Here is a 22,390-nt window from a genome sequence, read left to right on the forward strand (position 1 = left end):
TGTGGATCGGTCACATCATTCCCATGTTGTCTCCTCTGGGCGACATTATTTGTATCATCTCAGTCTCAGGTACTTATTCACTTGATTTTACTGCATTTGACAATAAAAACCACCTGTCAGCATTGGTAAATTAATTTAGACTATATTTCACGATATATTTACTTGATTCATTAAATTACTGGCATTAAAACCAGTTGTTTTGAGTAACTTGATTCTCCCTCTATATGCTCTGCCTGTTTAGCTCCTTATGAAGGAGGAAATTCCTTCAGCATGGAGTCCTGTGCATTTAAATGATTGATATTCTCCTTCATTAGCAGTACTTCTTCTATATGCACCAGAAATATTTTTAGGGGAAATGGATGCTTTATTTTACCACAGCATTACGATTTTTTTTAAGATCAGTCTGCCAAACTACAATGTCAGCAGCTGCTGAAAAAATCACTTTATGGGCAATATGTTGACTTACCTTCTTAATTAAATAAAAAACCAAAGCAGAACTCTCTGGAGAAAAGTACTTTGAAAGAAGCATATACTCCTAATCTGTCACTGCATTCAGAATGGAAAACTACCATTTGAGCTAGCAGCCAAATTTCAGCTTGTGCTGCTATTAAATTTGGGTTATGAGGTGTGCAAAAGTACCTTTTGGAGAGTTTCTTCAGGTGGCCCATGCTGAAACCTGGGCTTGTGCTACTTTTGTGTTTGTGCTTGTGTTAGTAACCAATGCTCCCTTTGGATTGCTGGCCTGCTGTAGTTTTCACCTCTCAGGGACCTAACATCTGCTGGTCTCCTCCAGATAGGGGAGGCACTTCATGGAGAGCTGGGCTAAACTGAAGGGATTTATTGATTTATTGTCTTCAGGACAGGGGTGGCGGAGTGCTGTCCATTTTTAAGGTATCCATTTTAGAAGCTGCCCTTGCCACTGACTGGTGTTTCCCCTCCCTGCTGCTCTCCAGGTGTATTTGCTGCTGCTGTTCACTCTTATCCCTGCAGTGATGAGGGCCGGACACATCTGGGGAAGTTGACTCAAATCTGATGGAAAGGCAGTTTATTCGCCCAGATCCCTGCCAAGACCTGTCTAACCCTGATGTACTTTAGCTTTCAGTTATGAGAGCATCTATTGCAGTTATTCCGGAATAACTCTTTTGTGTTGCTGGCAGCACGGTGCCTGGGTGCAGTGTGGCTGTTAAAATAGGGCATTGTGTGTTAGAAAACCTTGCTCTGTCCTGTCTGCCTCCTATGGATGCTAAACTGCACCAGAACTGTGTGTTCTCTGCAGAATGCACAAGCAACAGTCAAGGTACAAAAATTAACCTTCAGCAGAGCCAAGCTGGCAAACGGGAAACAATCCTGTGGGCTTCTCTCAGCACCTCACTTGGAAACCACAACTCTGCCACCACAGCCCAGCTCAGAGGTAGTGATGATGACTCTTTCCACTTATAGGAAGTCCTACTGATTTTACAACTCATAAAAGATTCAATTCTCTCACCCTGTGTAGCATATCCCTATTATAGGCAACCATTTCATCTCTCCTGGGATCCACCCATCCCTCTTACCTCAGCTTTCAGAAGTCCATTAAAAATCTGTTTTGTTTAGAGTATGCTTAGGTTTGCTATTATCTTGGAATTTTATGGTAAATCCTGCCTGAAAGTGAATATTTGGCTTTGAGGTCAGGGCACAGTGAAATAAGCAATGGGGAAACACTATTCAATGGTTTCCCCCAAAATGAACTCATCTGTTCAGTGGAGAAAGTTATGTGGGGACCTCAGGTGTTAAGCCTGCACTTTAAATACAGGGGAACCCTTAGAAATAAGCTTAAATATGTTAAACTTATTTAAAGTTATTATTAAAACTTATAAATAAGTTAAAATCCCTCTTGCTTCTTCAGAGTTTTTCATTCTTTGTTCTTGGAGCTGCAGCTGGTAATTTTACCTCTCCACACTTTTCTCTCCCAACATCTTCTCACTTCTCCTCCTGTCACTGTTCTTTGGTGTCAGGCAGCTGCTGCACAGAGCCTGCTCTCACTGACAGACACCATTGGGTTAGTCCAAACACATGATGTCAGAATTTTGAGGGAGAACCTCAGCATCACAGGACAGATGAGAACACACAGAACTTGTTACATGTGTGCCCCAGTAATTATTCTATTTATATTCATGTAGGCTTGCCTGTTTTCTAAACTGCAGATGAAGAGTACTTTTAAAAGACCCTAGAAGCATAATTAGTGGGTTTTTTTGTTAGTCTTGTTCTAGGGTCATGTTTTGTTGATGAATATGGTAATTTCCTTTTGCAGAGAGAAAACTATTGGTTTGGATCTGATAATACCAAAAAATGTTTGTACTTTGACATTTTCACAATGCCCAAAAGAATTATCAGGCTTTATTTAACTTATACATCTGAGAATAAAAATCTGACAGCAACAGGAATGATTTGATTTTGCATGGAGGAGATAATTCATTTTTAGCCACACAATTAATGCAGTGAACATTGAATTTCTCTTTCTCCTCGAAGAAAAGCAGTGTTACATATTACGTTGGGATTTAGGAGAGTAGCTATTAGGAAAAAAAAGGAGAAAAAACTTATTTTAACCTGCTTAATTACTGCACACTAGAGGGCACTTGAGGTAGAGCAAACAATATTTGCACAGCTCCTGCGACTGAGCCAGCTCCTGACGCTCACAAGGCAGAGTGAAAACCCACAGCAAAAGATTAACTTCCCAAATTGCATCCTGTACAACTTGCACTAAAAAAAAAAATAAAAAAAAAAATGGTTGAATGCCTTGCTGGATATAATTTCCTTTTGTCTTTCTCCTAGTGTTTGATGTACTAAAGGAATAATTGTTTTTCTAACAGCCAACCTGACAGCAACTAGTCAAAATTGCAAACAGTGCCTGAGGAATAATAAAACCTGATAATGCATTGTTATTTTTATGTACTCCCTAATATCACTGGTGTAAAAGGTACACAAATTAGTAGTTGGGGGGGTTATATTTTATAATCTCTGGAGAGTGGAAGTGGCTCAGGGCTAGTTGTGTTTTATAGTGCTAAATGAAGTGCTTGGGGATGGCAAAGGATGTGCTGAGGGCCCACGAGCCCAGGGCTGCTGCTGTGTTAAGCTTCTGTTTCTGTCTGACAGAACAGACTTTTCCTTGGGAGAAGGAATTTGAATGATTATAGGAATATGTTTGTCCAGTCAAACTTCAAAATCAATGCACATTTCTCCTCACATCTCAAGTAACAAAGGAATGGAGTTGGATTAGATACCATTCTCAGAAGGCCCAGAGTCAAAAGCAAGGATTTTTGGGTGGCTGAGAATCACTTCTGTCACTTCTGGCTGCTGCTCTTTCTTCAGTGGGGCTTTCCAAGCTTTCTCTTCCAGTGCTGGATATTGAATTTTAACCATGTGTGATCTCTGAAGGAATCTGGCATTCCTTTGCAAATTCCTTACTTCAGTCTCTCAGGGTTTCTAGCCTTGCCTGTTAAAATGTAAACACGAATTTCTTTCAGAGGGAAAAAAATTGAAACCAAACCTACCCCAACCCTTTACCTTTATCTCAGAGGCTGCTTGTATCATTTCCCTTGTTTTAATCTATAGGATCACTTGTAAGCATTATATAATGGATTTTTTTTTTCAAGTTACAGATGTCTTCAGTGACTTCCCAAACACAGGAGATCATTATTTTTCCTGATAACCAAGTTGTGATAACTGTATGCAAGCAGGTTTTAAAGGTTGCAAGACAGTGATAAGAACCTATGTTCTAAAGGTAATTATGTTTGTGTGCTGGCACAGGGAGCTGATAAAAGTGCATATTTTATTCAGAAATGTTCTGGACTTAAGATAAACCTTCTTGTTTCTTCTTATTTTATGGAATGTCAATTCTAGCATACAAAGCAAATTAAATTAAGGAATAATCCCTCATGTAATTTGAGCAAGAGGTGCCAATGATGTAGAGTGGGCATTGCCTAAAAAAACATCATTTAATGTGTTTAAAGATTTAATGAAACAATGGCAGGTGATGCCACTAGTCCATAAACTTGCTTTAGTAACTTGCAAATCAGTTATTAATTTCTTATTACTTTGAAGTGGCATTTTAGTGGCAATCCCTGTAAGCAAAAGTAGCTTGCAGTAAAGTCATTTATCTTGATCAAGCAATTCACTCTGGACTCATTAATTGCATGTAATTTTGGATCCATTTTATGTATTAAAAACTGAAATCAGCTACTGATGCTTTGAGGGAAATATCTCACTGGTAGGTGACCTGATGAGAATAAAATGTGAATATGAGGAATTAGCACAGTAGTTTCTTTTCCCCTGTCCAAGCCCTGACTTTGGCATTGTTATTTAAATGAGATGACCCCAAACACTGACTCCAGTAGTAACCCTGGCAAGGCTGTGCTGTGACTGAGTTGCCCCTGAAGAGCTCATTTCAAGCCACTTCTACTGGATATTTTTAAGCAGTAAGGTCTAAATTCTCTGTCTTCAGGAAACAGTTGATTGCACTGCTGAGGAACAAAAAATTAAATGATAATCAACAACTGTTTCCACAAAAACGTGAAACTGAGAGAAGATGGTGGAATTCCATTATGCCACATATTTTAGGTGACAGATACTTCCTGTCTGTATGTGTATGGGAACTCGCATTGGGGTTTTAATCCTTCTTACTCAAAAGCAAAGCAATATAGAAGTAAATCTCCCAGTTCTCTTCCAAGCTGAGGTTAATTTTTTCTCAATTCTCCATGACGACCAGTCAAAAAACCAAACAAAAACAACTCCAAAAAACTAAAACACACCTAAAAGAAAAAACAAACACACAACTCCCCCCCGCCAAAGAAAAAAACCCAACCAAGCAAAAAAAGTAACCAAAAGATACCACAAATTCAAGATGAAAAATAACCCCACAATAACAAAACCAACAGCTAACCCATACCACAAGCCAATATATTTTGTAAATAGTCTGGTTGGTTGTTTGTTTTTTGTTTTTTTTTCCACTGATCACACCATTTAATATGAAAAATTGCATTCCAGTTGGATCCAGGGTGGGATTCAATCATATGCATTTTGCAGATGACTTCTTTCTTCAGTACAGTCATTAACTAAAAATCTTCATCCCATTGCAACTGGAGGCAGAGCTGCTTTTTGCTTAAAAAATGAAATGGCCATTTAGAAGATAGAGGAATAATCTTCCTTATAATATTTATTTAAGAGGAAACAATTTCTAGCCAGCATATTCATCAGTGTAATGCAGTAGTGTGTATATATATATCTCACTCTGATAAATATCATTAAATCATTTCATCTGGATAGGATGCAGAAAGCTGCAAATGTTCCTTTGCTATTCCAAGCTTATTTTTACATTAATTTTAATCTATACACTTCTTCCTGTCAAGATTTACTCCATCATCTGAAAGGCTTTCCAGCAGGGGAATCCATGGATGGCATAATCCATTTTAACAAGACACTTACCATCCTCTCCCACAACCTGAAGATGAAAGAGCACAGCTTTTGCCCTGATAATTTCCAATTGCAAGAAAGGTCACGTAGAACAAATGGCACAAGTCAAAGGTTGAAATCAAAACAAAAAACTCAACTTTTAAGCTGCACTTGGAGGTACAACCTCTACCATTAGCTTTCTTCCCACACACAGCTGTGCTGCCTATTTAAAGCAAGGACACGAGGGTTCTTTTTAGGAAGAACTTTTATTCTCGGTTGCTTCCTTTAGGTGTTTTTAATAGAAATTAAAACAAGGTGTGCAACCACTCTTACTGAAACCTAAAAGAAGTTTGAAAACCGGCATTAATTCCCAGGAGTAAAGCCAGGTTGAGCATCCTCACGCTTTCTGTGTGACAGGATCTGTATTTTCACTGCGTTGTTCAGTTGGTGGAACGATGGGGGAGAAAAATTCTCTTTGCCTCAACAGAACCCCAGGTAAAAGGAAACCACATTTCTGACCTTATCTACTGCACTGCCAAGTGTTTTGTATTTCCCTCAAGGCTCTCTGCCTGCTTCAAGTATTGGGTATTTTCATATCCATCCTCCTCCAAGCAATCCTCCCAGGCTCACAGCTCAGAAAGTAAGTGCTTGGGCTGAGGGAAACAAAGCCATGGTTAGATGTTTCTTCATTGACCTTGAAAAATGGCACATTCTGGGTGCATTTTGCTACATCCCCATGAGTCTGAGACTTTTCAGGAGGATTTGTGCAAGCAGAAATGCACCTGTTATCTGCACTAGCTTGCATTTAGTCAAAGACAAGCAGGTAAGAGCTACACATGGAGGGTCTCATGCACTGTCATGCGCTCATAGGATCAGCAAGGAAAAGAAGATTAACAATCATGGAACTAAATTATACGGTATTCTAACTATATAGCAGAATATTAGGCTCCACTTTCTGCAATCCTAGGTAGGTCTTCAACAGCAGAGTAGTCATCTTATCTTTTGCTTAAGGTGGAGAGGTTTGCAGGTGCTCTGGAGGTTCGGATGACCAGCCCTTTAAAAATAAAGTTGAGCAATGAACCTGCTTTGTTAATGTAACACGTTCATTTCAACCACACCATCCTACTGGTCATGGAGAGTTGGAGAAGGATGGAATTGAGGGCGATTAAACTTCCCCAACAGCCCCAGCCCAGTGTGGAGCCAGCCCTCCATTTTAAAAGTCCCTGCCCGCACCTGACCACGTCTACACCTTGTGCTCTTACCCCTTCCCTTCCGGCAAACGTCGGACTTGGGGAGGATTCAGAACTAGGATGTATTATTAAAAATAATACATTTAATCTGCTAAAATATAATCCATGCAACACGACAAGGAGAAAAGCTCGGTGCATGAGGAAGGTGGGCAGTGGCCTGTCCCTCGCGGGGTGCTGGCCGTGCTGTTTGTCCGCCTCGGATGGGACGAGCCCCCCCAGCTCCGTAAGCCAAAGGCAGGCGGCGATGCCCAGCGCTGCGCTCCCTGAGCCTGCACCTAGCGCTCCAGCAGCCGGGGCTGTGCGGGAACCCGGCGCTGTCGGTCACAAAGAGGATTTGGGGACGGGGCGAGGGTCAAGGACTTACTGCGCGGTGCTGCCTCCATCCAGCTGCGCGGAGCTCGCCGGGCGCTGCCCTGGGGCCGAGGCCACCGAGGCTGCGGAGAGGCTCGAACCGCCCGCAGCTCGCCGGGCCGTGTTGGGAAAAGGGTTTTTAAAGGATGCCCTCCCTGTCCCCAGGGCGCCCGCCCGCAGCGCCGTCGCACGGAGACGAGCGGCTGCCCGCGGCCCATCGGGGTGCTGCCGCATCCACCCCCGTCCCTCTCCCGGCGGGCATCACCCCAAAGCGCGGGGGCGGGCCGGGGGGGCTCCTGCTCGCCGCCGCTCCGGGCACGTCCCAGCCCCGGCGGGCGCGTCCCCGGTGGCCCCGCTCCGGGCCCGGCCCCCCCGCCCCGGGTCAGCCGGGTGCCCACCCCCGCTCGCCCTCCTCCCTCCCTCCCTGCCCGCATCCCTCCCTCCCTCCCTCCCTCCGTATATCCCGGGCGGCCGGAGGAGATGCCCCGGCGCGGAGTTGGCGGCCCGGGCGCCCGGCAGGAGCGCGGGGAGCGAGCGGCGCCGCCGCCCCTGGAAAAGTTGTGTGCCTGCCGGGGGGAAGGCGGGCAGCGGAGGGAGGGGGAAAACCACCACCCCAAAGTGCTTACACGAATTTCCCAGCGCTAGACCTGCCTCCGAGATCAGCCCAATAAGAGCTGTCAGGGGAGGCTCCCGGCTCACTTTTCCACATCGCTTCACAGTTACGTTTGGCAGGCAGGCAGGCACGGTAGCGCGCTCAGCCCCGGAATTAGCGGATTTATTTGGAATATCCCTGCTTTCCTGGAGACGTGCGGCTGCCGCTGGCTCGTGCGAAGGGAGAAATTAATAACTGCACTCCAGCATGCAGGCACAGAGACCCGGGAAGCCCAGCAACCAGCGGCTCCGCCAGCATCGGCAGCCTCGGAAAGCATGAGAAGAAAATCTGGAGCGCCCTGCCTGTTCCCAGGGACCGGCTGATGGTTTTTTACCTCACCCTTACAATCCGTGCGTGAAGTGGCTGTGGGCGAGCGGCTCCTTTGCTCTTGAAAGAGTGAGTATTCATTTTATTCAGACAATTTGTGGCTGGCTGGCAGAGGGCTCTCGCTCCGTGGGTTTCTGGCTGACTTGGGCTCTGTGTGCGTGCAAGGTGCGCTGGGCGAGCGCCTTCCTCGTCCGTAGGTGCGGTATTAGACTGAACTGGGGTCCCTCATTAAGTCGGATGTTTCCGAATTGCCGATAATTGAAATGTCGTGGGATGCTTGTTAGTATTTTTTTATTATCATTATTGTTCTCTCGGGAGAAGAAGTGGTGGTAATTGTATTTGTCTTCCCGCTTGTTGGTGTTTATTTGGGGAGGTTTATTTTTCCTTCTGTTCTACAACCCTCCTTGAAAGAATCAGGAGGACTTTGGATCACAGAGGGTGGCTTCTAAGGCTGGCGAACCCGTTTCTTCTCCTTGTTTTCTTATTTAGTACAATAAGTCTCTGGGCTATTTCACTGTGTTGAATAGATGCAGGGCTGCATTCATGCATTGAAATAGATTGCAGTTTTCGTGCTGAGAATAAAAATCACCCACCAGCCAGATATGTAAATGAGGGAGGAGGAGGCTGGAAGAACCTTGAGGGGGGGAAATCCCCCCGATTTATTATCACCTTCCCTCACCACAAAGCTTTGCACCCCCTAAGTAAGTAAATAAATAGGAATGGCTTCATAGCTTCCTTTCCTACTTTGAGAGGGAAAAGCATCGCAGAAATACTGCTCTTGAAAGCTGCGATGGCAATGAATCTGTAGCCATAACTAGCTAGGAGTCATCCCTGTCCCACAAGTTGTTTTCCTTCCCATCCTTTGGCTCACTAAACAGAAGATGCACCCAGCCGAAACTTGGGAGAGGGAGAAAGCCCCTTAGCCCCAGCCGCTCCTTTGCTGCCAAGGCAGCAACGCAGGAGCCCTGCAGCCCCCTGGAGCTGCTGTGCCACCAAACGCTTCGTCTTCTCTTTGAGGACGGCAGAGGAGGAGCACATCCTTCTATTCTGCTTGGCTCCGGTCTCTGCTGGGTAGCAGCATCCCAGCCGGAGCGCCGAGCCGCCAGGCAGCATCCCTGCTCGGCAGCACCAGCGCCGGGCTCGCCCGGCAGGCACCGCCAGGCTTCAGCACAGGAGCCTGTGGCAGCCTCTGGGTGGGTAATAGAACACAGATTAATTCAAATCCTTATTTAGGCTCTGCCTACCGCCACGAAGGTGACACTACTTAACACAGGCAGGAATTCCTTTGCGGTTCGTTGCCGTTCAGTCGTGTCTTGAATTTGTCTCAATTCAAGCAGTTTGCGTTTAGTAGCAGACTAAATAGAGTGGAATCAATCCAACCTGGCATTTAACGGCGCTACACAGACCCGCCGGCGTTGCCAACAGGTATCAGACTGTACCCTGGCTCGCCTCCCTTTCAGACAGGCACAAACACTCTCTGTTTCACGCAGGCGAGTCTGTCTCCTCTCGCTGAGAGGGGAGGAAACACTCATACAACTTTTATAAAGGCTGACACCTCGGAACAGCCAACTTGAGCACATAGACGGCTCGTATCGCGGACAGGTGTTTTTTGGGAGGTGCTGATGGCAAGAACTCAAATAGCGACAACTGTTTATTGTTCCAAATGGAACGTGTTAGCGCTTAATGGCAGGGAAGTTAACAGCTGCTCACTTCAGTTTCAATTAAAGAATAGAGCTGATAACTACCAAAGCTATAGATAAAGAATCCTCTTAACTTCACTCATCCTCTTTTGGAAATTCTTCAAGAGTTTCTCTGCACCAAGGATAAGGAGAAATATGCCGTTCTCTTGTATGTTTCCCCTCTAGGTTCAATACTAGACTGCTGTGAACAAGTAGAGACTTCACAATAGGCTTCTCAGTATATATAAGTAAATAATAAATAAATTCAGAAGAGTGGGAAATTACTCTCGGGTACATTTCACCTGTCTTAGACAAGGTGGTGAATCTTCTGGAAGAAGTTAGTGTTTGACCTACCCATTTGGCATACCCATAAAATCTGATACCATCAGAATCCAAAAGCTCTCTGTAGTGTTACCTCCCAGCCTAATTGTATGGATGGTTGTGACAGAAGAACCCTAGGAAGGGAAGTAGTTATTACATTATATTTTCATCCTTTAAGCCTTATTGTTCCACCTCACTGCTTACAGAAGGAGCACATCTTTCTGGTAGCTTCCTCTAAGCTATTTATTAACTCCCTTATTTTTCCAAACTTGCATTCTGGCTGTGGAGGACTTTGATTTCCATGCTTAGTTGTAAGATGAGGGCCTTCAGTGCCCTTGGAGATTGAGGCATTTCATGTAAGTTGGTTCTTAAATTATCCAGGTGAGCAATTTGTTAACTGGGTAGGCTGCTAGCCAAGAAACTAACTTTGGACATTTTCTTCAATATTAAAAAATCAATAACACTCTGTGCGCCTGCTTAACAAATGCAGCTGGTTTTAATAAGAAGTATGGCTGTATATGACAGCTACTCCTTTTATGCCTTTCCTTAATAAAGCAAGTTTTAATGTCTGTGAGGTGAGGTAGAATCCTTCTTAGATGAAGTCTCTCAGTGCTTTTTGAATGTTGTTTAGTCATTCCCATCAGCTCCTGCTACCGAGGTGCAAAAAAGTACTGTAAAGGGGGAAGTAGTCCCACAATCTTTTTTGTGAAATTTGTTATATTTTTTTAATATTTTTGTCATTTGTGATCTTCAGGATTTTTCCAATAACATTGCACCTTTATCAAATCAATGTATTGATCTCTGGGCACTTTATTTGCACCACTGTTAACATATGAGTCATTGTCTTCTCTAAAAAAAATATCCTTCTCCCTTATTCAGGATGTAGAACCATTTCAAATGAGAATTCACAGTCAGCCATGGACATACATTTAGGTCTGTTAGCCTCCAAAGATCTTCTTGAATTTTCTTTCTATTTCCTCTCATAGAGCTGCAGATTTCATCTTTTAAATCTTGGCTTAGGAAGACCATTCCCACGGACTTTAGCTGGGACCTTTTTGGATGTTTATTGAAAATAGGGGCCTGGAGCCCTCCCACTTGACCCTTGGTACATACAGATTATTTGATTTCCAAAACCTGAGGGATGTTAAAGAGAGAGAAATACTGATCTCTGAGATTATGGACAAGTAGGGATGTGAACATGCCCTGTAATTTCTCGGAGCTGTGTATTTCCAAGTGATGATTGTGCATGTTTTGTGACAGAAAGCAACTGCTCATGCAGGTATTTTTATAAATCTCCCATACCTATCAGATACCCCACATCTCAGCAATATTCCCTTTCCATCTCAATATTATTAAAGCCTGACCTAATATTAATACAATTGTATGCTTGTAGTATACAGTAAAGTGGTATCATAAGAGTCTTTCATCTATGAGTATAAAATAATAAAACCTAAATTCTTTCAGTGGGAGGCAAATGCTACGGCAATTTGAGCTTGGAGCATTTTAAGCATCATTGCTACTGTAAGATCACATCAATAGAATTAAATTAGATCATGGAAACTCAACATTTTTCTTAGTGTTGTTGCCATAGAAAAGGTGGCTCACTTCAGAGCTTTCTGAACATAACTATTTGAGCAGTAGACAGACAGAGAACAAAATAAAGTCCAATTTGAGATTACAAATGTGTGTCTATATATATACACACATTTATTTTCCTCTCCTTTGTTCTAGAATCTGTCCAGCATGTTTCTCATTTTGTCAACCATGTAAATAACATCAACTCAGTGGCATTTCAACTGCATTAATAAAATTTTGTTCCCAAAATACACTGGGTACTGATGGTAGCTGGAGTAGTAAGTACATGCTGAAAAGAAAAAAAAAAATAAACCTGTGAACCAGTTCAGTTACCAACAGATAGTGTTTTACCTGGAGTCAGATGCTAAAAAATCTGATTTCCACCTGCCTTAGCCATGAGAGCAGCCTTTATCCATGGGTTGGTTGCAGTGATAGCACTCACAGAATTGATTTGCCAAGGTGTTGATCGTGATGTGTCTTGTGGAAATCGTTTGAAATTGGGAATGATGAGCACCCTTTACACACCCTGGCTCAGATTTGAGATTAGCACTGTCTCCCAGTCCCAGATCTGTGAAGGGGAAGCTCCCATGGGAAGTGTCTCCTGTATTCTGTGGTGCCCAAGCCCTAGACAAGCTCACGGAGGCGTTTCTCAGTGTGTCTTTGCAACAGATATGGAAGTGGAAAACATTATGAAAACAGTCTTGGCAGTCCCTAGTTCACAGCTTCAGCTTTCGTGTACATTCACCCAAAGTGGCTTTTTCCAGGGAAGCAATGCTCAGCCTCATTTGAGAACTTCCATTTACACCCATTTCCTTTGCAGTTGCTGATGATCAGAATCATATGCACATATTTTACGTTTTATAAAAATATAAATATAAAACATATTTTTATACATATATATTATTTCAAAGCCCTAAATACTACAGCAAACGGAGAGCAGGCACTCAAGAGGAAGTGCAATTCTCTAACTGAATTTTTCAACACTTCAGATGTGAATTTCTCTTTTGGATTAAATGTAACAGCTATGATTGCCCCTTAAGTAATACAATATCAAAACTTAATGTCACTGAAATTTAGATTGTGTCCTGTGTTTTGGTCTCTGACCTTTATTTTTGTGTGTTTTCCAAAGTTAGATGAAAACAAATGAATGGGGGGAAAACCCCACAAAATCTCAGCTTGGCAACACCAGAAGAAATAAGTTTAACATTGGAGAGTCCTAATTCTTTCCAAACAACTCATCTAAATTGATGGTACAAGTGCCATCAAATTCAGTGATGCAAAATTAGAAACCTTCACTTCTAATTTCACATATCTCAGCAGAGATTTGAGGTTTCCTGAAGCCATACTGAATACAGTTAGAAAAGTCCAGGTATGTTCAAAATTTTTCTCTTTAAAGATTTGTTTAATGCACACACATGCTCATGAATATGGCTGGAGAGTTTATGTAGCTTTTACTAAGTCATGATATCCAGTCATAATTTAGAATCTTAGTTTAATTGGAATGCATGTCAAGGGAAAACGTGGGTTTTTCCTTAGGTATTATATTTTGTTTAATTCTACAGAGAATGCACAATATTCGTTAAACAAGGAAAGTTCTGTTGTACATATTTAGATATTTTTAAAAAGGCTGAAAAAGAAGCGCAGAAAGCAAGATATTTATGTCCTCCATTAATATTTAAAGATTTTTTTCAGGAAGTGCAGGATAAGCACATCCCAGCTGCTGAAAGTCTCCTGATAAACAATGCCCCAGGCAGAGCGCGGTTAGCACCTCAGTCTCAGTCGCAGGCCAATCTGTTTGCCTTTTTATGAGCTCTGCATGTTGGGCACAAGTTGTCTTTTGTCCCTTCTCTGGTGGCAGTGCCAGAGGTCCCCAGTGATGGAATTCACCTTCCGAGGAGGGAGCGGGGCTCTGACAGCCCCGGCCCAGGGAGCGCTCGGTGCAGCGCGCTTCTGCTTCGGTCACGGCAAAACCACTCCGATCACTGGGCTGGAGAGAACAAAAATTACTCCAGATCGCTTCTTCCTCTTGCTATAGGATGAAAACAGTGCTGGTGCAACTGCTTTTCTTCTGTTTAAGTTTTTGGACCACTCTGGAAGCCTTGTCTGTCTCTCCTCTCTGTTTGAACCTGCATCATGAGATGATGTTCTGACACGCATCAGTGGAGTGTCTGCCTCCCAGAAAGCCAAACCTTTCTGTTTTCCTAAGTAGAAGAAGTTGAAAGGGAAGGTTGCAATTTCCTTTTGTTCCTCTGTAAAGCTAAAACACCTGTACTGCCATTTTGACACCTATGGCTTTAGTATCAGCTTTCATGGAAAAATAAATCCACACCAAAAAAAACCCCAGTCCAATCAAACAAAAAACCCACCCAACCAACCAAAACCAAAATTACCTTAAAATATTTTAAATACTTATTTCATTAGGGAGGAAATGTCACCTTCAGCTGCAAACTTCGTAGCACTTGCTGTTTCTTTGTCTTGTACCTGGGCATGTGTGGCACACTGGAAGTCCAGAGCACTGCACAGAGCAAGGAATAATAAAGAATAAAAATAGTTTGAAGGTTCTGATGACACACTTGGTGGGTTTCTTTAAAAGCATTCTGGTTCCATAAAGTAGTGGCTGCTTCTGGAAAGACTGACAGCTTTATATATAAAAAGTCTGAGTCTTGACAGCTTTAAAGTTGTCCCATATTGATTTTACTATCGAAAAGTAACAAAAATAAGAAATTCTATTGATACCAAGAGAAGTTGTACAAAAAGCATATCACTGGGTCAAGATACTCTTATGTGGTTTGGTTTTTTTTTAAGAAAGAATTACCTGATAGTAAATATTTGTCAAAAATTATAAAAAAATATTTAGCTAGTTGCATAAAACAGACTTTGTAGATATGATAAAGTACCATGTTAAGCACACATAATAACAAATAATTTATTATAATAGTAATTGAGATATATTTCAGTGTGATGGATGTTGTCATTTTCTCTCTATCCCAAAGCCTCAGTGAAGCTGTGACAGATAAACACCTATATCCTAAACCAGCCTTATCTCCACTCCAGAACACCAGGTTATGATGTTTCCCAGTTAAAGCACCAAAGTAAGGGAAAGAAGGCAGAGGAATTTATCTTAGAAAGGCTTTTCTAAACCTTCCTTCTCTCTGCTGCTGAAACAGAAGTAACCTGGTTTTGATAATGCTAATCTTCTAGACAGATTAATAAATCCTTCAGTAATTATTAGAGCCCTAAATGTTGAAGAAACTGTTGCATTTCTGTAGCTGCATGTCCATATTTTCCCAGTGCATGGATTCCCTCAGCTACGTCTGATGCAGAGGTTAACACTGTGCCTAAACCAGTCCTTTAGCATTTGACACAAGCTCAGGAATTCACTCAATAACCTGCAGAACTGTGCAGAAGACTTTAAAGAGTAGCAGAGCATGACTAAGCTTAAAAAGATAAAGTGACACATGAATTCAGCTCACTGAATTACTCCGTGTGTGGGTAGGGCAGAACACCTAAGACAAAAGCAGGAGAAAGGTGGTGCCTGTTGCTATTGCTGCTGAAATAAATAATGCTTTAGGAATCTGCTTTTGATTTCCCAGGCAGCCATAAGCAAATTGCCACGAGTTGTACATCAAGATGAACTCAGACAATGGATTTGCACTGGGATTGGCAGGGAGCTCTGACAGCACCAAGGATTTCGTGTAACATTTCCCAGCTCATTTCCCTCCCTATGCAACTTCAGGTGCGTGGCCGAGGGAAAGGATGTGTGGATAATGCTTTAATGCTTTTCTGTGTTACAGCTAACTCCAGGTGACGGAACAGTCCCTTAAAATCACTGTTAGTGAAATCTGCTGCAGCTACCTGGGGTAATTCTGCTTTGCAGCAGTGCCCGGGCCGTGCCTGGCGCGGGGTGTGGCTGTGGCTCTGTGCTGTGTCCAGCCTCTCTCCAGGGCTCTGGGCTGTGCTGGCCCACAGGAGTTCCCTCCTGATGGAGCCTGCTCTCTCACCAGCCCATCTGGGGGAGAGGTTTCTGTCCCTAAAACCTGCAAGCACCAATGCATAAAACCACGGCAGGTCACCGATAGCAGGAGTCCACCAGACATTTATTTAAGTAGTTTGCTGTCCCTAATTGCCCTAATTGCCTGTTTCTTCTCTTCTCCAGAAGTTTTCTTCCACTCAGTTTTGTTGATTCAACTATTTCTCAGCTCTCTGAAGTCTATAGTGAAACTTCATATGCTTTTTGTCAGCACAGTTGTTCTCAAAATTTCCTGTTGTTTGTCCTAAAGTTGATGGGTTCTTTAGTTCTGCAATGATCTGGGTTAGAGTCTTGAGGGAAAAGACTTTTTGGAAGAAGATTTTGTTGCAAATTGTGTTTGTTAACCCACATTTCACTGGCCTGTCTTACAGTGTTGATTGCAAATAGCACAACTGCGGGGACAGTAAACTGCAGTGGAGAAGGAATGGGAATGGAGACCAATTATTGGGAATGTGTAGCTTTAATGTTGTGGGGGCTGAGGGGGGGTAAGAGCCTCTTAAATGAAAATTGCTCTTGGTGGAATTATGGCATGAGCAATGGCCTAGCCCAGCTCTGTCAAAATGATTTGGTTTTAAAAACACCTTACTATTAAAGGCGTTTAAGTTAACAAGATCATTTTGACAGAACTGGGTTAGGGAGTGCCTGCACACAGTTCTGCTGGCAGAGAAGAGGCAGGAGAGCCTAGCCAGGGCATGCAAGTGGCACTCTGAAGTGGGCACTGCGAGCAGGATCTGAGCCACTGCTGTGGCAGCGTGGCTGATTACAGCCTCACTCCCTCTTCGTCTTGCTCTTGGGTGGAGAACTGCCTCTTAATTTGACTGTTTTGTGAGTAAGTGAGTAATCTTTACACAAACAAATAATCCCCTGAGGAATAAGCGTTGTTATTTATGGCAAGAAGTATTCATTCCTTTGCAGAGGAAAACATGAGCCTGCTGCCTTATCCAAGGTGATTTAAGTTGAGTTTAGGTACAATTTAATAGAGAGGTACTGGAAAGAGGATGAGTATGGAGCTAAGTTATGCAGGTGAGGATGACACTCTTATTTGTTAGATATGGTGTTTTGATAGTTCTTTTCTGATAGAATTTAGGCTTGTTCTGCTTTAATGGCAAATTAAAAACCACAGTTCTCTTGTGAGAGGGATGGAGCAGCTCTGCTGGGAGGAAAGGCTGGCACAGCTGGGATTGTTCACCTGCACAGGAGAAGCTTTGGGCTGAGCTCAGGGTGGCCCTGCAGGGCCTGAAGGAGCTGCAGGAAAGATGGAGAGAGACAATTGCCAAGGGCTGGAGGGACAGGAGCCAGGGAATGGCTCCCAGTGCCAGAGGGAAGGGCTGGGTGGGAGATTGGGAATGAGGAATTGTTCCCTGGCAGGGGGGGCAGGCCCTGGCACAGGGTGCCCAGAGCAGCTGTGGCTGCCCCTGGATCCCTGGCAGTGCCCAAGGCCAGGTTGGACACTGGGGCTGGGAGCAGCCTGGGCCAGTGCAAGGTGTCCCTGCCATGGCAGAGGGGGAGTTGGATGGGTTTAAAGGTCCCTTCCAACCCAGCTCTTTCTATGATTCTATGAAGGAGAGTAAGAAGAATTCCTACAAGTGGGACTGGAGCATCAAGACCTTTAATTTCTGTTAGTTAAAATGTAAGGCTCTGTTGTGCTGCCTAGCAGGGATGAGTGAGGCAAAGATAATCACTCTGCCCACTGTGGGAAGGCTTTGCATCATTTTGCTGCTTTTGGTGGGAAAGAACCTCCTCTGAATCCTTGAGAAAGTGGACAAGGAAGCAAAAGATGTAGTGTAGCCAATACCTAGAGAGGTAAGAACAAACCTAAAAAAATTAAGAAACAAGAACAGTGTGTAGAAAAAAAAATAAAATCAACAGATATTGTAAACCTGTGGGGTCATCAAATGAAGGCCTCTCATCAATTATTTGAGGTTTCCTGTATTGTAATGAGGATTTGCCTATATTAAATCAGCATCTAAGACAGAAACAACATATTTAATGTACAAAATATAGTGGATCCTGAAAATTCTACCAAAAAACTCTTTTGGGTAAAAATCATCAGGTTTTCTTTTGGTATCTCTGGAGTAACTAATTTAAAGAAAGCAGTACCCAAGGGTTTTATTTTACCTTAACAGCAGTTATTTTGTAACTCATAAAATCCATCACAATGAAATAGTGAGGTCAAAGGGCTGAGATGCTGCATATCATCATTGCAAATGAAATAATGGAAAAACTTTGCTGCAGTTCTGAAGACAACCCTCCATGTCTCTAGTGTGGAGAAACACTAGAGGGGCTCTAAAACCTTTTAAACTGAGATCACAGTGTAAATCTATGCAATGACATTGTAACAAAGTGATTTATTTGACCAGATGAATATTCTGTGCTTTCAAAATGAAAAACAATTTTTTTTTTTTGGTACAGCTTTTTATGATCTTACTTTGCTTCTTTGTCAATGGGAAGTTTATACCTTCAACTACTTTTATCAACTTTATTAATCTTTTTAACAAATTACTGCATTCCAGTGGTCACCTTTTAAAGCTATAAGATGATTTAAAAATGATTGCAGTGAAATAAACTCTGTTTATTATAGAAGCGCTTTCCTCCACTCATGCACAAAATGAGCTTTATGTCTCTGTAAGTGTCCACTGCCACACCTGGCTCTAACTCTGTGCAAGGCAGGAACTCCCAGCTGTGACTGCATAGATCTGACTTCCAGAAGAGGTCCAGTGTGTATGACAGTGTTTTCTGAAGCCGTGTGCTGGTTCTGTCCTCCTGTTAGCTTATAAATCTCTTGGTAATCGCTTTGTGTTGTACTTGTACAAGACTTACACACTCCATGGCTCAGTTTTATGAGTAGAGTTCAAAGATGCAAGTTCCTGTGAACAGAATAATATTTTTCTAAAACACCATCACCACACAGAATGCAAAACAAACCACTCAGCTTTATCTGTACTTCTCTATAGGTTGTGCATAGAGAACAACATTTATGAATACAGTTTTAAGTTTTTGAGGACATAAGGCAGTTGTTTGAATCTCTGCTCCATGACATAGTGGAGCATTTTCTTTCATCTATTTGCAACATTAAAGACATTCTTTATATTTTAAATATCACTTTCCCCTCTCAGGCATGACTGGAGAACTAAAGCTGTTTTGTAAACAGCTTTGCTGGGTTAGAATTGATCTGAAGTTGTATATAACCGACAGTGTGCAGGGAAACCACTCAGAAGATCACTGAAGTTTTGTTTAAGGCAACAGCCCAAGGCCATCTGAACATGTGGAGATTAAAAGCAAAAATTATACTTTTATCAACACCAGCAAAATCTTGATGAAGGTGGAGCAATGCCTCCATCCCTGGGCCCAGCACAGGAGGGACCTGGAGCTGCTCAGAGAGCCCAGAGGAGGCTCCAGGATGAGCAGAGGATGGAGCAGCTCTGCTGGGAGGAAAGGCTGGCACAGCTGGGATTGTTCACCTGCACAGGAGAAGCTTTGGGCTGAGCTCAGGGTGGCCCTGCAGGGCCTGAAGGAGCTGCAGGAAAGATGGAGAGAGACAATTGCCAAGGGCTGCAGGGACAGGAGCCAGGGAATGGCTCCCAGTGCCAGAGAGCAGGGCTGGGTGGGAGATTGGGAATGAGGAATTGTTCCCTGGCAGGGTGGGCAGGCCCTGGCACAGGGTGCCCAGAGCAGCTGTGGCTGCCCCTGGATCCCTGGCAGTGCCCAAGGCCAGGTTGGACACTGGGGCTGGGAGCAGCCTGGGGTAGTGCAAGGTGTCCCTGCCATGGCAGGGGTGGCACTGGATGGGCTTTAAAGCCCCTCCCAACCCAATCCATTCTATGATTCTGTGAAATACACTCTTGAAGAACCACGTGCCTATTTTCTTTTTGTAGCTTAGAAAAAGGTCATTCTGGCTTCACTGGAATAATTTTGCTGTCATTCCATACTCACCACTGCTTTAGACCATAGCATAACATAAGAAGGGAAAGTGCTACAGTGCCTCACCTTCTGGTCTTCCTTGATTTCCAAGTCTGCCTTTACATATGGCTTTCAATATGTTATGGCTTTTAATATGTTATCATAGCCTGGTTTAAGAGCCCTGTCATCACCTCCTAATCCAGAGGATTACAATTTAACTGCTTGGCACTTCTCAATTTTCCTATTAGCCAATGTGTAAATTGCTGGGCCACATATTTAAAATGCCTTCCATCAGCTCCCAGCCACACACAGTGTTCTGCTCCCAGGAATGGGGCAGAAAAGTAATTTCAAGATTTGGTAAAGAAACCTGGGAGCAATGCCACTTCCATGCATTGCATAAAGTGTATGCCCTGAGTCACTGACAGGGCCTGAATGAGAGTCTGTTTCACAAATAGCTCTTACAAGGCTCCTGCAGTCCAGGCTGACCTGTGGAGTGTAGAATGCAGGGAGCCCCTGACACAGGGAATGATTGGCATCTGACTCCATGATTCAGAATGCTTTACAATTGCTTTATTAAAACTATACTATATTACATTAATACTATATTATAACTGTACTAAAGAAATACTATACTACCAAGAATACTAAAGAATACTAAAGAAAAAACCATGACTGTCTGAGACAGCCAGAACACAGCTTTGACCCAGTTGGCCAAGGACACAAAACAATCCTCAGCAGAATCCAATTGACAAATCCCTTCAGGTAAACAATCTCCATAACACATTCCACATGTGTAAAAACAACAGGAGCAGCAAGTAGAGATAAGAATTGTTTTCTCTTCTTCTCTCTGTGCTTCTCCAGGAAAAACCCTGGGAGAGAAAATTATGTCTCTCTCTGTTCAGAGAATGTGAATACCACAGTGGAGAACTTTATCCAGCTCAACAGTTCCACACTGATCATATCCCTCTGCACGACTGGGACGTGCCAAAGTCCCTTTGGGATTTTTCCCTTTGCCCTGACCAAGTTTGCCCAACTTTGCTGCCAGTGCTCAGAATCTCCCAGCTTGGAGTGCTCTGAGCTTGTGTAACTGTGCTTCTCACAGGGCTGTCTCACTGAGGGGGTTAATGGCACGGTGTGTGCATTGCTAATATTTCTGATGTGCTTTGGACTCGTTTGCCTTAAGGTATTGCTGAACACACAGCTACCGTGAGGACAGCCCAGTCACAGTGAATCTTCTGTATTAGTGTGAGTGGATAGGACCTAAATTTGATTGGAGTAAATGAAGAGTAACAAGCAGGAAATCTGGGGGAGGAACCGAGGAGAGATGCACTGAAATGAACTTAATGCTTTCTAAGGATTGAGAGTGGCAGTGTGAAAACCAAATATCCTGTTCTTTCTTCAACCAGAAATTGTTCTGGGAGTGCCATATTGTTTTATCTCATTTATTTCATTTCTTTTAGAAGGCAGCCTGTGGGGATTAATTAGTAATTCTTTTCAAAAAGCTTCTTGAATATGAAAGGAAGTGTTTTATTATTATTCGGTTGTGTTGATAAAAAGAACTATACCAACTTGTGCTGCAAGTGTAAGGAAGTCAGTCATGCCCACTTGGGTCCTTTTCTCTGAGGGGTTTTTGGAGTTTATATACAAAGTGGTTTTTCACCCAGAAACAGTCACTCTAAAAAGAGAAGACTACATCACATCTTGCTCTGTTCAAGCCCTAAAAAGGACCCTTGTGTTTTCAGTTTCTGCCCCCCATTTTGAATTCAATCCTGGGTGTTGGTTGAAGATGCTGTCTCTTGCTCTGTTTTACAGTGGTTCTATTTCTCCTGTGTTTTGATTCTGGCTCCATTGAAGAAATCAGAAAAATCTGTCTCCTGGCAGGCACAGGCACCCACTCATCCAGTCAGATAGAAAGAGGATCCCATCTGAGCAAAACCAATCACTTTGAGTGAAATTTGGCCATTTCTCTCTTTCCATACCTTCTATCCCCAAACATGCCCCTGGAAATCTCTGCTTAACATGTGCCAGAAAGCAGTAGCAGTAAACTCCATTTAATTCCCTGGACTGAAGAGGTTTTTCAGAGGGTGACTGATGCATCCCATCATTAGACTGTTTGTTCCTCTCCCTTCTCTGGGATTAAGAGAATGTCAAGACATTTAAAGCCTCTCACTTCTCTGACATTTTCCCCAAAACTTCCTCTCAAGAGCTTGCTGTATTCTCTGATTCCTTTATTTCCACCCCAGTTGGCAGTGAGGCCTATAAAGCTCCAGGTTCTCCTGTAATGGATATTCCCTCATTCTGGATGCATTGTCAAAGCACTGCACTATTAGCTCACCATTCTTCCATGCTGCTTGAGAGATTGAGTTTCACTTTGGTAGCAGCTCCTCTTCCCTTCTAACAAGACAAGTTTCTCACAGTTTCAGGTTTTCATGCAACAGATTTCACAGTTGCTTTGGCAATTACTGAAGTTTAAAAAAATGCTTTCTACATTATTTGCTTTTAAAAGAACAGCCGAATTTTACTGGTCATGTAAAAGGTGTTCTGCATGTTTTATGCCATAAGTGTGTATGAACCTTAAAAAAGAACAACAAGCCACCACCCCCTCCCCCCCAAAAAAAAAAAAAAAAAAAAAACCACCCAAAAAAAACCAAAAAAAAAAAAAAAACCACACAAAACCCCAAAACAAACAAACAGATAAAAATTTAAAAAGGAAAAACAAAACAAAAACAAAACAAAACAAAACAAAACACACCAGAAAACACAACAAGGAGAAATTGCAGCATTGGTGGACATGCAGCATGAGGAGGGTGGGTTGTGTATCACCTAAAAAAACCCAACAAAACAAAAAAACCCAAAAAGCCCAGCTAAGCTCTCAGGA

At 42.9% G+C, this 22,390-nt stretch overlaps 1 protein-coding gene across 1 annotated transcript in view; it reads left to right on the forward strand.

Annotated features, from left to right (window-relative positions):
- The first annotated feature begins 7,743 nt into the window (after window positions 1-7,743).
- The window catches only part of CDH8 (cadherin 8), a 153,850-nt gene continuing 139,203 nt past the window's right edge, over window positions 7,744-22,390 (forward strand). Inside the window, exon 1 of the mRNA XM_041396796.1 lies at window positions 7,744-8,076. The gene's annotated coding sequence lies outside the window, so the exon portion shown is untranslated. The remainder of the gene's footprint in view (window positions 8,077-22,390) is intronic.

This window comes from Onychostruthus taczanowskii, unplaced genomic scaffold (genome assembly GCF_017590055.1).
Source record: "Onychostruthus taczanowskii isolate IOZ18803 unplaced genomic scaffold, ASM1759005v1 scaffold130, whole genome shotgun sequence".
Classification (NCBI taxonomy): Eukaryota; Metazoa; Chordata; class Aves; order Passeriformes; family Passeridae; genus Onychostruthus; species Onychostruthus taczanowskii.